The 12,363-nt window shown below is 50.0% G+C and overlaps 1 long non-coding RNA gene across 3 annotated transcripts in view; it reads left to right on the forward strand.

Annotated features, from left to right (window-relative positions):
* Window positions 1–12,347, forward strand: part of LOC308359870 — a 31,967-nt gene extending 19,620 nt beyond the window's left edge. Inside the window, exons 5-12 of one of the 3 annotated variants that reach the window (XR_013968475.1) lie at window positions 5,582–5,695; window positions 7,995–8,338; window positions 8,881–9,067; window positions 9,308–9,430; window positions 9,990–10,104; window positions 10,466–10,523; window positions 10,602–10,791; window positions 12,031–12,347. This is a non-coding gene — a long non-coding RNA (uncharacterized lncRNA). The remainder of the gene's footprint in view (window positions 1–5,581; window positions 5,696–7,994; window positions 8,339–8,880; window positions 9,068–9,307; window positions 9,431–9,989; window positions 10,105–10,465; window positions 10,524–10,601; window positions 10,792–12,030) is intronic. The other 2 variants (XR_013968476.1, XR_013968477.1) reach the window with 2 other exon arrangements.
* The last annotated feature ends 16 nt before the right edge of the window (window positions 12,348–12,363 follow it).

Consider the following 12,363-nt stretch of genomic DNA (forward strand, 5'->3'; position numbering starts at 1 on the left):
TACATCGGAGAGCAAGACCAGTACATCAAAGAACTTAGAGAAAGGCCAGAGCTTCGGGAGGAATTCGGTAAGTCGACCGAAACCTTAAGAAGCCATGACACCTTACCCGCATCCGTGGAGGACAAAGACATGCGTCTCCCATCCATGACAGACGAACATCCTCACGTGGACGAAGACCTGGGGCGCCTCACACAACAGAGTCCTGCTGTCCCCATGGTTGACCCTAAAGTCCTAGAGGAGATCGTAGAGCTAGAGTGTGAGGTCTTTCAGCTCAACGAGGTAAAAGATGATCTCGAGGAGGAAATCAAAGAACAACAGAAGATCATTCACAACGAGCAGCAGGGGAAGAGAGCACTGCTTCAGTCCTTACAGGAGCAGAAGGAGAAAGTGGACCGTCTTCAACACCGGCAGGAGGAGATGAAGACTGAACACGCTCAGCTCCTCGCAGCGAAAGACGAGATGCTTCGGAATCTGCAAGTGGCGCTAGAAGAGCTGAAAGCCCAGTTGCCCGACAAAAGCCGGCAAATTCCAAGAGAAGCCTGTGAGGATGAGGAAGTGCGAGCAAGCCAGCCTCTCCCCAGAGAGAACGGAAGTGAAGAGCGTGATCCATCTAAAGCCGAAATTCAAAGATTAGTCCAAGGAATCCAAGAACAGGAACTGGAGATGCAGCTTCTCACTGAACAGAACATCCGACTGACCGAGCAGGTGGATCGGCTCTCCAAAGAGGAGATCGGGAAACTCACTCGGATTATCCAGCAAAAGGATGTGGAGATTCAGGGTCTTTCCAGCAGCATCTCTGCGGCTTCTGACAGCCAGAACAGGCACGTGGAACACCTTCAGCGGCAATTGCAAGAGTGTGCTTTGGAAAGCGAACGGGTCTTGGCCGTCCTAAATGAGAAGACGAGGGAGAATAGCAATCTGAAAAGGGACTATCACGAAATGACCGATCGACTTGCTGCCAGGGAAGCAGACCTCCAGAGGATGCAAGAGGAAAATCAAAAACTGGCCACGAGAATGGAAAGCAGCATCCAGGAGGTGTTGAGAGAAATGATTCGGAACTTGTCACACATCATTCAAGAAAAAGACCTGGAAGTGGATGCGTTAAGTCAGAAATGCCAGACTTTATTGACGATCCTACAAACACCCAGCACCGGTCATGAGGTTCGAGGAGTTCGTATCGATCAGTTCCAGCAACTTCTACAGGAACGGGACAGGTTAACACAGTGAGTGAAGATCATGGAGGAGTGGAAAGAGCAGGTGCTGACCACGGTCCAAAATCTGAAGCGTGAGTCACCCCAGCTTCAGAGAGATCTGCGACAGCTCCGGGCGTGGGCTTGCACCAACAGCGAGAACGTCTTGAAACCGCAGACAGCCTCTCTTGACCAGATCCAAACTTGCCAAGGCCATGAAATAAACTTCCAAGAGCTAGAGAAGGAACTGGCCCAACTTCAGCTCCGCATCGGGGAGCTTTGCAATGCCAAGGACCTCCTTTTAGGGAACCTTGACGCGATTTTCCTCCAGCCCTCCAGCGACTCCGCAGAGGCAGCCGACACCCTGAAGGCCGAGAAATCTGACCTAGTCAGTGAGACTTGTCGGGTGCTCCGAGAGGAGGTAGAGGAGCTCAGAAAATCAGGGCAAGGAAAAGATCCAATGATTCGAACCCTCCGGGAGGATCAGCAGAGATGGATTGCTTCAGGGGCTGCCACGGGGGAAGGAGAAGGCAAACCCCGGGAACACAGCGATTGCGATTCCCACATGGAGCAGCGGAAGGAGAAACCGGCCGTTCTACAAAACTCCCTTCAGGCTCAGGAGCTCCGAATCCAAGCAAAAAGTGAGGAGCTGCTTTCTTTACAGGAGAAGCTCAGGGGCCAGCTGAGTGAGAATGAGCTGCTGAGGCAGGCAGTCACCAATCTGAAGGAGAGGATAGCGGATTTCGAAATGGATGTGTGTCGGCTGAAAGAGGAAAATGCAAAGATTGTGGAAAGATCTAGAGAAGAGGAAATGGAAAATCAGGCGATGCAAGAGACAAATCGGCTGCTTTCAGTGATGCGGCGAGAGGAGGCATCCCAGCATGCTGGGACGAAAGAGAAGGTACTCACGTTGGAGCAACTGTTGCCAGAGAAAGAAGAGGCTGAGGCCAGAGAATTGAACCGGCTCGTCGACGCCGTTCGGTCAATGCAGGAAAAGGCAGCTGTGTGTCAAGAGGAGAGAGATGACATCGAGTTGGCACTGACAGAGAAAGAGAGGGAAGCCTGTGCCCTCCAGAAGGAGGTTCACCAGTTACGTGAGAGAGAATTGCTCCTAACCCAGGAGCTGGAGAGAGAGCGGCACCTCGCTGCAGACGCCCAAGATTCTCGTCACTGGGAAGCTTTGGCCTCGGAAGACCAAGTGGCTCAGCTAAGAGAGGAAGTGACGGTCTTGCAGGGAAAACTCGTTTTGTCTTCCGCGGCCATGGAAAAGGCCAGCCACGGAGCCAGTCTGCAGGTAGAGTCGCTGCGGGAGCAGTTGCACGTGGTCACCCAGCAGGAGGAAGCTGTGCTCCGGCTCGCCGCCTCCCAGGAAGAGGGAAGGCACTGTGATCGAAGACTAGCGAACCTCAAGCTGGAACTGGCCGAGTGGAGGGAAAAGGCAGACGCCCTGGAAGGAAAAGTGATGTCGTTACAGGGACGATTGCATCAAACAAATGCCGACTTGGAGGTGAAGGAAGACCAACTCCAAGAGTTCAAGAAACAGAATGAGGTCCAGCAGGAGATACTGGAGGACACACAGAAGAAACTGATGACCTTAGTAAGTCAGTTGGAAGGAATGGTGGACAAAAGCCTCCTAAGGAGACTCTTCGTGGGATCTTTGCAGGCAGCTGATGCGGAACGGCAGGAAGCGTTGAGGTTGATGGCAAGCACGCTGGGGATCCGAGAAGACCAGCTGCGGCAGCTGCGCAGCCAAGAGCCCGCGGGTGTGCCCGGCGGGGTGACTGGGGGGCCTGGATCCAAAAGCGCCCCCAACACACCTGCGAAGCCAGATCACCAAGCTGTGGCCAAGCATTCTTTTTCAGGACTTTTCCTCCAGTTTCTAGAAGCGGAATCTCAATCAGCTTTTCCACCGCCCAAACCCTCTGCTCATGACGTGAAGCCTCCAGATTCAGGAGGGAGGGGAAAAGTGCCTAAGCAACAAGGCCCACCACGACTGAACGCTACCCTGGGATCCACACCCCCCAAAAAAGATGTCAAGCCCCACACCACAACTGTGGCTCTTATTAACCCACCTGGACCGGAAATGGATCGATCAGAGCACCTTCTTCTAAGTGCTGTCACTGAGGCTTTACCCACGTACATGCCGCATATACTGTCACCTGCCGAGAAGGTTGGAATGGCGGCCAAAGACCTCTCAAAGAAATAGACGATTGTCAAGCCAGAGTGAGACCACGCTTTGAAGATCCCAGGTCACTCTCTGTGTCTACCTTATCTCCTAAGGTTCTTTTTCAAAATGTCAAACATTCGCGGTTTTGCTTTCAGCTTAAGAAACGTATTCTTTTATGACTTAACCAAAAAGGGGTCTCTTAATGACCGCAGAAGTATTCGCCAAAGTGAAAACACTGGTGACTTCTTTTTTTTTTTTTTTAAGATTTTTATTTTTTTTTTGGACAGAAATTGAGGGCACACACACAGGGGGAGCATCAGAGGGAGAGAGAGAAGCGGGCTCCCCACGGAGCAGGGATCCTGACCTGTGACCTGATCCTAGGACCCCGGGATCATGACACCAGCCAAAGGCAGACCGTTAACAGACTGAGCCACCCAGATGCCACAGCAGTGCTGACTTTTGTAGGAGAGTCGACACTGCTGGGCTTGGAGGCTGTGGTCAAAGGATTCTTCCAACAATGTTTGTAATGCTTGAAGGTTTTCACAAGGGCCAGGTGTCTATGTATACCTTATGTAGAGAACACATCAACTTGTTTTAGTGTTCCAAATGTATCAGGTATACGAGCACACACTGCTTATACGGGAAACGAGGTGAATAGCACAAAAGTACAGGATGAATATAAGGTAAAAAAAATTGCAAGTTCGCTTTTCCCAGGTAAGTCTCATTTCTCTTCGTTTATTTTTTATTTTCTAGTTTTTAAAAATCATTTCCTTTTCTGTTGTCTGGAAAAGCACACTATGGGTAAGCTGATTTCTCTCAGGCCTTATGTATGTTTGCCTGTTTAGGAGTATAGTATTCTCTGACTTGCTTTTTCTTTTTTTTTCCCAAATCACTCTGCCTTAGAGACCATTTGAAATGGGAGTGAATTCCATCTTATTCTTTAATTGAAAACCCAGTAGCTTATGGTTCCACCCTAAATTATAGAAGCAGCTCCTCTCGATCAGCCTTTAAGCGGTTTTTCCCTGGAATGTCCATGGTCAGCTCCCTTGTTCATTTGCTCAAAAGCCCCTTCAAATCTTCCTTTGCCCTTCCAGGCGAATTGTTCCATTGTACCTTGGAAAGGATCCATTCAGATCTCTTTAAGGACCTCATTCGATTAGTTTTCCATTCTGCTGTCTCTTCGGCCTGCAAATACGGTCATTCCTTCCCTGCCTTCCTGTTGTCAGTGCTCTGATTCACCCACTCCTGTCTCAGACTGGTGCAGTGGACTCCCGACCGATCTTGCTGGTTCCACTCTCGGCCTCCCTTGAATCCATTCTGCACACGGCTGTCAGGGTGGACTGAGATGACAATGTGATGTTCCTTCCCTGCTGTAATTACTGGAGGGTTCCCCCACCGCCTGGAGTTGGACCTTTAAGAGACCATCCAAGCCCTTGCCTTCGCGGCCTTCCTTCCTCTTCATCGTTCACATAAAGGCCGCCCTGTAGGTCCAGGTGAATTCTTGCAAGCCCCAAATAGATTACTATCCAAATCACTTCAAGCCCATGTGCCTCCTCATTGTGCCTTGACAAAGGTACAAATGAGAAAGAATTTCATTCTTCTCTTCTTCACCCATTGGTAAAGGGAGGGATTCCCACCCTAACGTTATGGGATGTCCAGAGGCTGCACAGCTGAGCTCCACCGTAATTAATTCGGGGCCTATAATAGGGTTGTAGGAAAGGAGGGACACACACAGCATGCAGGGCCACGGAGGATGTTGCACCTGGGAACGTAATGGACAAAGGCTGCGCGTGCAGACTATGTAGTAAGAGGAGAGTGAAGGTGAGCCCTACTTCCTGCAGGAGGGACTGATTGGCTTGCTGGATCATTGCACAGGCTGTCAGGGCACTGGAGCTCACTCGGGAAGAAACTGTGCCTGGTCCCTGTGCTATGGAGGGCTTGTTGGCCAGGGGATCTGATCTGTGGGAGCAGAGTGGGAAGGGAACATGGAGTGAGGCCATTTGAGGCCCTCCAAAGTTACCGGGTGCCAAGACAACACTTCCTATTGAATCTTAATCTCGGGCTTTCCATCACAGTGGACTCTGATATATGGACATCCATTTCATGCTGAGACTCTTAAGGCATGGGACAGGTGCTTCTCTAGGATGTGAAGCTGTCACGTGAGCAGGAGGGAGATGTGGTCATCAAACCCAAAACGTACTAACTTCCATTGATGTTCACGCAGTTGATCCCCAGGGAATCCCTGGGTGGCCAAGGGGTCGAAGGAAGAGCTGACGTCCTCCAGCACCATGGAATCTGGCAGCGCACTGTGGACAGAAGCCGCCACCTTCACCTGCAGGTAGGATATGCAGACTTTGGCTTCAGCCTGTAGCAAGTAGGCCTTGGTGACTCTATGAAGCTGGTGGGGGTGCCATGACCCAGAGAATAATAGACAGCTGGATAGGAAGGCTCAGAGTCTGTGAGAGACTCTGTTTCCAGGAGAGCCCAGTGCATGGCCAGCAATTGCTGCTCTGATGGTCTCTAACCAGGGCCAAGGAGGGCCGTTTCTTGCATTGGGAGCCCATGGACAATGGACGGATAGCATGGGTGGTCCAGGGACTCCAGGAAGCGGAAGAGGAGGCTGCTACAGCCTTTTGACCCGGGCACGAACAGGTGGTTTTTTCTAAAGCTTTTATTTATGTAGTTAAGAGAGAGCTCTGGCTGGAAGAGGGGCTGAAAGGGAGAGGGAGAATCAGGCTCCCCACCGAGCAGGGAACCCCCTGCCAGGCTCGATGTCAGGATCCCGAGATCAGGACCTGAGACAAAGGCAGACGCTTCACCAACGGAGCCACCCAGTCACCCCCAACAGGTAATTTTTACTTGCACAGATCCTAGAGCCTTTTGTGGAGGGGAGACCCTCCCCCCTTAGCATGGGCTCATTGACAAGTAACAGCTGAAATGGGCTTCCATGAAATTTATAAACAAGGAATATGTTGCCTCCACAACCCAGGAAGTACTGAAAGATGTTGGACTTCTATGTCCTTTTTTTCTTTTTAAGGATTTATTTAGTGACTTGATAGAACACGAGAAAGAGAGTCCAAGGGGCTGGTAGGGGCAGAGGGAGAGGGAGAAGCAGGCTTCCCGCTGATTAGGGAGCCTGATGCAGGGCTTGTTGCCAGCACCCTGAGATCAGGACCTGCGCCCAAGGCAGACACTTAACTGACAGGAAGCCCCGCATCCTTAAGAAGTTTGTCAAACAAATATCCTCACAGTAGGATGTCCTAAATGTGATGTGCCATCTATGTTCCTGGAGAAAGCTGGGTGCAGTACGATCCTGCCCACAGTTTGCCTATGATAGCAGAGTGGTTTGGGTGCCCTGTGCATAACGAAGTAAATCGTTTCTCTTTCAAGGTCAAGGGACGTGTGACTGAGAGGATGTTGAAATTGGCACTGAACAGAACATATTGGCCAAATCTATAATAGCAAAATATTCCCCATCTTTAAATTTGTTGGGCTCCGTCATGGTTTTTTATAATGACTCTGTTTCTTTATTTTAAGGAGAGAGCAGGAGAGAGAGAGAGAGAGAGCTAGCAAGGAGCAGGGGCAGGGGGCGGTGGCGGGGAAGGAAGGGCAGAGGAAGAGAAAATTGCAAGCGGACTCCACCCTGAGCACATAGCCGGACATGGGACCCGATCCTATGACCCTGAGATCCTGACCTGAGCCAAAAGCTCAACCCACTGAGCCCCCCATGTGTCTCTGGTGTTTTAAGGGTACAGGGGTTTATTTAATCAGGTACAGTAAGGTAAGCAGATATATAAGTAACTCTCACAACGCAAGAAGCGTTTGCAGACTCCCTGATCCCGAGAAAGGAGGTCCTGAGAGCCATGGAGGGCCGCCCAGGGAAGCACCAGGGTCGGCCAGGAGAAAGAGGGAGTGAAGGGACAGACAATACGGGCAAGACCCTTTATTGTGGTTTCCATGGCAAGGGGCAGGTGAGTCCGGGTAAGCACGTTTAAGACTGCTTAGTTTGTGTCCTGTCAGTGGGTTCCGGGACACAGTGGTGTCTGTCTGGAGTAGTCTGTCCCTGCCCCTGGGGTGATCAGGGCAGGGGATAGTGGCCCAGAGTAAGAGTTTCTTACAAGAGGTGGTTGGGGGTAAAGGCTCCGAATTGGTTGCTTAACATGTGAAAGCTTTGCCGGTAGGCAAGCTGTTGAGCATCTCTAGGAACTAAGTAAGCCTGCCAGGGACAGTCCCTCCAAAGTCAGCAAGGCCTGAGATGTCAAAGCATTAAATACAGAAGGTAGAATCTATGGTGATTATACTTGCTATAAACAGAATTTGAATTAAGTCCGTGAAGGTTAGCCAACCGGTGCATCTTAGCAACATTAGAGATCATTCAGAACCTATGTTGTAGAGGCACAGATGGCAGTTGGCCTCCTTTTAATTTTGCCAGTTAAATTGTTTTAGTAAATTTTGGATTTCCTTTTTATTTTTTATTTTTTAGAGATTTTATGTATTCCTTTGAGAGAGAGAGAGAGAGAGAGCGCGAGCGAGCAAGTGTGACAGAGCAGGACCCAGGGGGAGCGCAGGGAGAGGTAGAGGGAGAAGCAGACTGACTCCTTGCCCAGCAGGGAGCTTGACATGGGGCTCTCTTCCAGGATCCCGGGATCAAGACCCGAGCTGAAGTCAGACGACTAACCATGTGAGCCACCCAGGTGCCCTTGTAAATGTTGGATTTACAGTTGGATCAAATTTTGAACCTATGTTGAATTAGTCGTTGGGGGGGGGTCCCTACCTACTGTATTCAGTTTTCTCTCTTCCAGTCCTCCTTTGCTTGGGTTTGTGTCTTCCTGGATATACGTGTGGGGTGGGGGAGTGTCTTTTTGCCCTGCTCCTCTTTCTCGGTTTTTTCTTGCAGAGTGTCTCAAATCAGCATCATCAGCCTTGGAGCTTCTGTCGTGGCGATGGTTGTATGGTTTCAAGTCTCCTGGCATAAGTCAAGGTGGGAATTGATCCCCTCAGTGTGCCATTCTTACATTTCCCTGGGGTCCGGGCCTCCCTCCTTTCCACTCACAACACAGAGAGTCACCCCCAGGACTGTGCTTGGGGTGCGCTTTCCCCCATAGGATCTGGACGTCAGCATCAAGCACTGGCCCAACACCCAGTCCCTGGAACTCAAGCCCACCAGTCAGCATGTCCTGCGGTTGCCAACCTCAGGGGGGAGCCTTGAAGACCAATACAGGCCCCATGCAGGTCACAGAGGTGACACCTCCCCCCAGGATACAGTCAATTCTCATTCATTCTCACCTTGTTGGCAAGGATGGGACATTAGTTTGGAAATGGATGGCGACCTCCATTTGAGATAACAGAACGCGAGCCGACTCACAAGCTGGCCAGCGATGGCCAGTTCCCTCCCAGATCGTGACTGTCAGGTCTGAAGCTGGCTAATTAGCGAAGGAGCAGGTCAAGCTGACCCCCGTGTCCTCATTTAACACAGGGACACCCTGTTTGTGATGCCACTTGTTTTAATCACCTTCTCCTCAGGTCCCCGATGAGAGAGAGAGATACCTGCTCCAGACTTGTGGGGATGCCCTGACACCCGACACGTGTGAGTGACAACAGTTTACCAGTCACATATACTCACACTTCAGGGGAGGAGGATACCACACACCGTGCAGGACTGCACAGAGATCGCGCTTGAGAACAGAGAGAACCAGCAGGGCCTTGGAAGGCAAGACTTGCTTGAAACAAGAGGGTGTGGCAGGTCCTGGTTCCCATGGGAGGGTGTGAGTGGCTTCCTTGAAGAATTGAGTGGGCTTCTAGGGAACTGAACGCTGCTCCCCAAAAACCCAAAAGCTCTATGGCTAGTCCCTATGATGAGAAGGGTGTTTGGTTACGAGATCGCCCCTGTGAGGGAAGAGGGAGAGGAGAACGTGCATGATGCCATTTGAGTCCCTCCTTGACCTTCCAGGTGTCAAGACAGCCCTTAATACGGAATCTTATTTCAGGCCTTATGCCACAAGAGGGTATGACAGAGTCATTCTTCTTAGAGCTAATCATGGAATTTCACAGTGAAAGAGTATACAGGATAAAGGTAAGTGGTATTGCTCTATGCTAGCAATGAATATGTAGGCTCCACCATCAAACACATTCACAGTTACTCGTACAAAGAAACTACTTTTGGATAAATCTAACAGTGCCTGTCCAGACATCACATGCTGGAAGCTATTTAGCACTGATATAGGGAATCAAAGATATAAATAAATGGAGAGATACAGCATGTTCGTGATTTGGAAGGCTAAGCATCGTAAAGATGTCAGTTGTTCCCAGATTGATAGAGAGATTTAATGCCATTGCTATCAAAATCCTGTCAGCTTCGTTCATTTTTGTAGAGATAGACAAAAATATTCTAAAATGTATGTGGAAGGAGAAAGGAATTAGAGTAGTTTCAAAAACAATTTTGAAAATAATACTAATGTGGGAACACAGTCTCTGGAGTTTCAGAACTTAGTAGTAGTTATGATAAGGAAGCCTGTGTGGTATTTGCAGAAGGCCAGACACATAGAACAGAGCAGAGCAAAGAACCCAGAAATCGTCCCCACAAATATGCCCATCTGCGTTTTGAAAAGGGTGCTAAAGCAATTCTGTTCCAGAGAGCTGGATTTTGTACCGACTACAGCCATCTAAAGCTTGTGATGAACTCAGAGAGGCGAAACTCAGAAAACAGCAGCAGCAGAGGAGGACGGTGGTGTGACCGAGGCCTCCCAGGTGGGAATGGGAAAGGAGAGTGTGTGCCCAGGGTTGTGTGGGCGGGGCCCAGAGAGCTATCCAGTGATGCTTTCTGAAGGCCCAGGGAGTGGGGAAATTGTGCAGTCAGCGTGTGGGCACAGGCGCCAATGAGCGGGAAGGGTGTTAGGACGGCTGACGTGGGCAGGTCCCTGAGACGCCTCAGTCACTGAGCCTGGGGAGAAGCAGCCCCCCTTTTGCAGCCTTCTGTGAGGCTTGCTTCTGGCCTGGCATCTCAGGATCCCGCAACCTTGCCCGGGTGGGCGCAGCACCTCAGAACCTCCAGACCCGTGGCCACTGGTCTGAGGACGCCCCTTTTCACCTCCTGTACTTCCTCCTCAAGGTCGACGCAGAGGACGAAGGAGCGAGCAGCCCTTGGGAAGATGCTTCTCTGCGCAGAGGTACCTGTAGGGCATGGTGTCAGGGCCCTGTGTACCCGGGGGGCTGGGGCCTCGCTGGGAGGCGGGCCTCTGTCTCAGGAATACACTGGTTTGCCAAAAGGTTGCTGTCAGCTCGTGCGCCCCTCGTTTCGCACCTGTGAAGAGCCCAGAACGGGGCTTCCTTTATGGAGCTGCTAATTATGCGAGAGTGCGAATGCGGCCGAACCAGGCAGATGAGGTTTCAGCCTCGTTGGGGCTCAAGTCCTGCTCGAAGACCGACTTGAAGCCAGTAAGTGTAGTGTTGACGGGGGAGAAGTTCCGTTCTCCCTCTTGAGTAGGTTACATTCCACTATGGGTTGTCAGAATCCCCACCGTGCACCTGCGATCAGGCCAGTCGGGGCGGGGGGAGGGGGTGTACCTGTGATCCGGCCAGTCAGGGTGTGTGTGTGTGTGTGTGTGTGTGTGTGTGTGTGTAGGGGGAATGGCCTTCCTTTTGGGTGGGTTGTGGGTATCAGTGATTGGAATACATGATAAATAGATCTGACAGGATGTGTGAGGGACTCCCTACCTGGTTGGAAAAGACAGGAAGGAAATAATGACCGTGAAATTCATCATTACTGTTTTGCATTGAGTGCTGAGAAATACAGGGTGCATTAGAGTTTGTAATTTCCTGAGCAGGAGGCTAAGAAATCAAGGCGGATGTGGGAAGGTGTTCAGTTAGAGCAGGGAAGGAGTGTGAACTGTTGAAGGAATTGAGAGAATGTCCTTGAAGCTCGGGGCACGTGCGGACTGTAGGGTGGGCAAAGCCAAGGTTTGGGGTGAAGACTTGTACTTTTTGTAGATTCTTGGAAACTAATCATAGTGATTTAAAACATGGGGTCCAGACCCAAGCAGATGATAGCTCTGCCTCTTAGGAGCTGTGTTGCTAAAGCATTGTACGTGTCAGTTTCCTGATGGGAGAAATGGGGATGGTAATAATCCCACTTCACAGATGATTGTAAAGATGAAATGATATTTAACATTAATAAAACACTTAGCGCTATGTCTGACATGTAGTAGGTGTCAGTGGTGGTTGGTTCAAGAAATCAATAAATACGTAGATAAGTTTTGAAGACGTGGAGGCAGTCTGTGGTGCCATTTGTGAACATAAATGGACTCCACGCAACTTCATTTCTTCTCCAGCTTTCAGATGCTGTTGACCACATGTGTCACACTGTTGAATTAGAAATAATTTTTCTCAAATGGACAGTTATTTGTCCAGAGAATCTGCAGTGCCATTGAAACGATGAGAGGGAAATAAAATGCTTTTCAGTACCATGTCCCAATTAGGTGTATTTAAAATTTCCTGATACATTGATTTATTTAGTATTTGTTGGTAACCGTTTGTGCGAACTTACTTACTTAAAGTAAATTGACTGTAGAGTAATTGAGACACAGAATAAGGACAGAGAAGTAGTATAACTAGAGCTTGGCTTTTCTTGACTCTGTATGGGATAGGTTTTTTGTTCTGTTTTGTTTTTGTTTTCAGGTAGGAAACATCTTTATTATTGGCCTCGATTCATTCATCATATAGTGTCCAGTGTGGATTCCGTATCCAGACAATCTGCCTGGTGCATTACTACGCTGGCCCCTCTAGTCCAGAGGCCAGGCCGTCCCCCGAGGGAAGCCAACCCCACCGGCCCCAAAAGTTCATGCTTGGGGTGCTGAGCGCCAGGCTGTCCCAGGAATGGGCCCCTCGGTCTGTCACCCTCTATTCTGGCCAGGACTTCTGGGGAGGCCGAGGCTGGAGCCTGGACCAGCACTCTTTTTGGTTTTGTGATCGTTTAAAAACAAAAACAAAAACAAAAAACAAAGGAGACAA

Source organism: Martes martes (genome assembly GCF_963455335.1).
Source record: "Martes martes genome assembly, contig: SUPER_18_unloc_2, whole genome shotgun sequence".
In the NCBI taxonomy this organism is placed as follows: Eukaryota; Metazoa; Chordata; class Mammalia; order Carnivora; family Mustelidae; genus Martes; species Martes martes.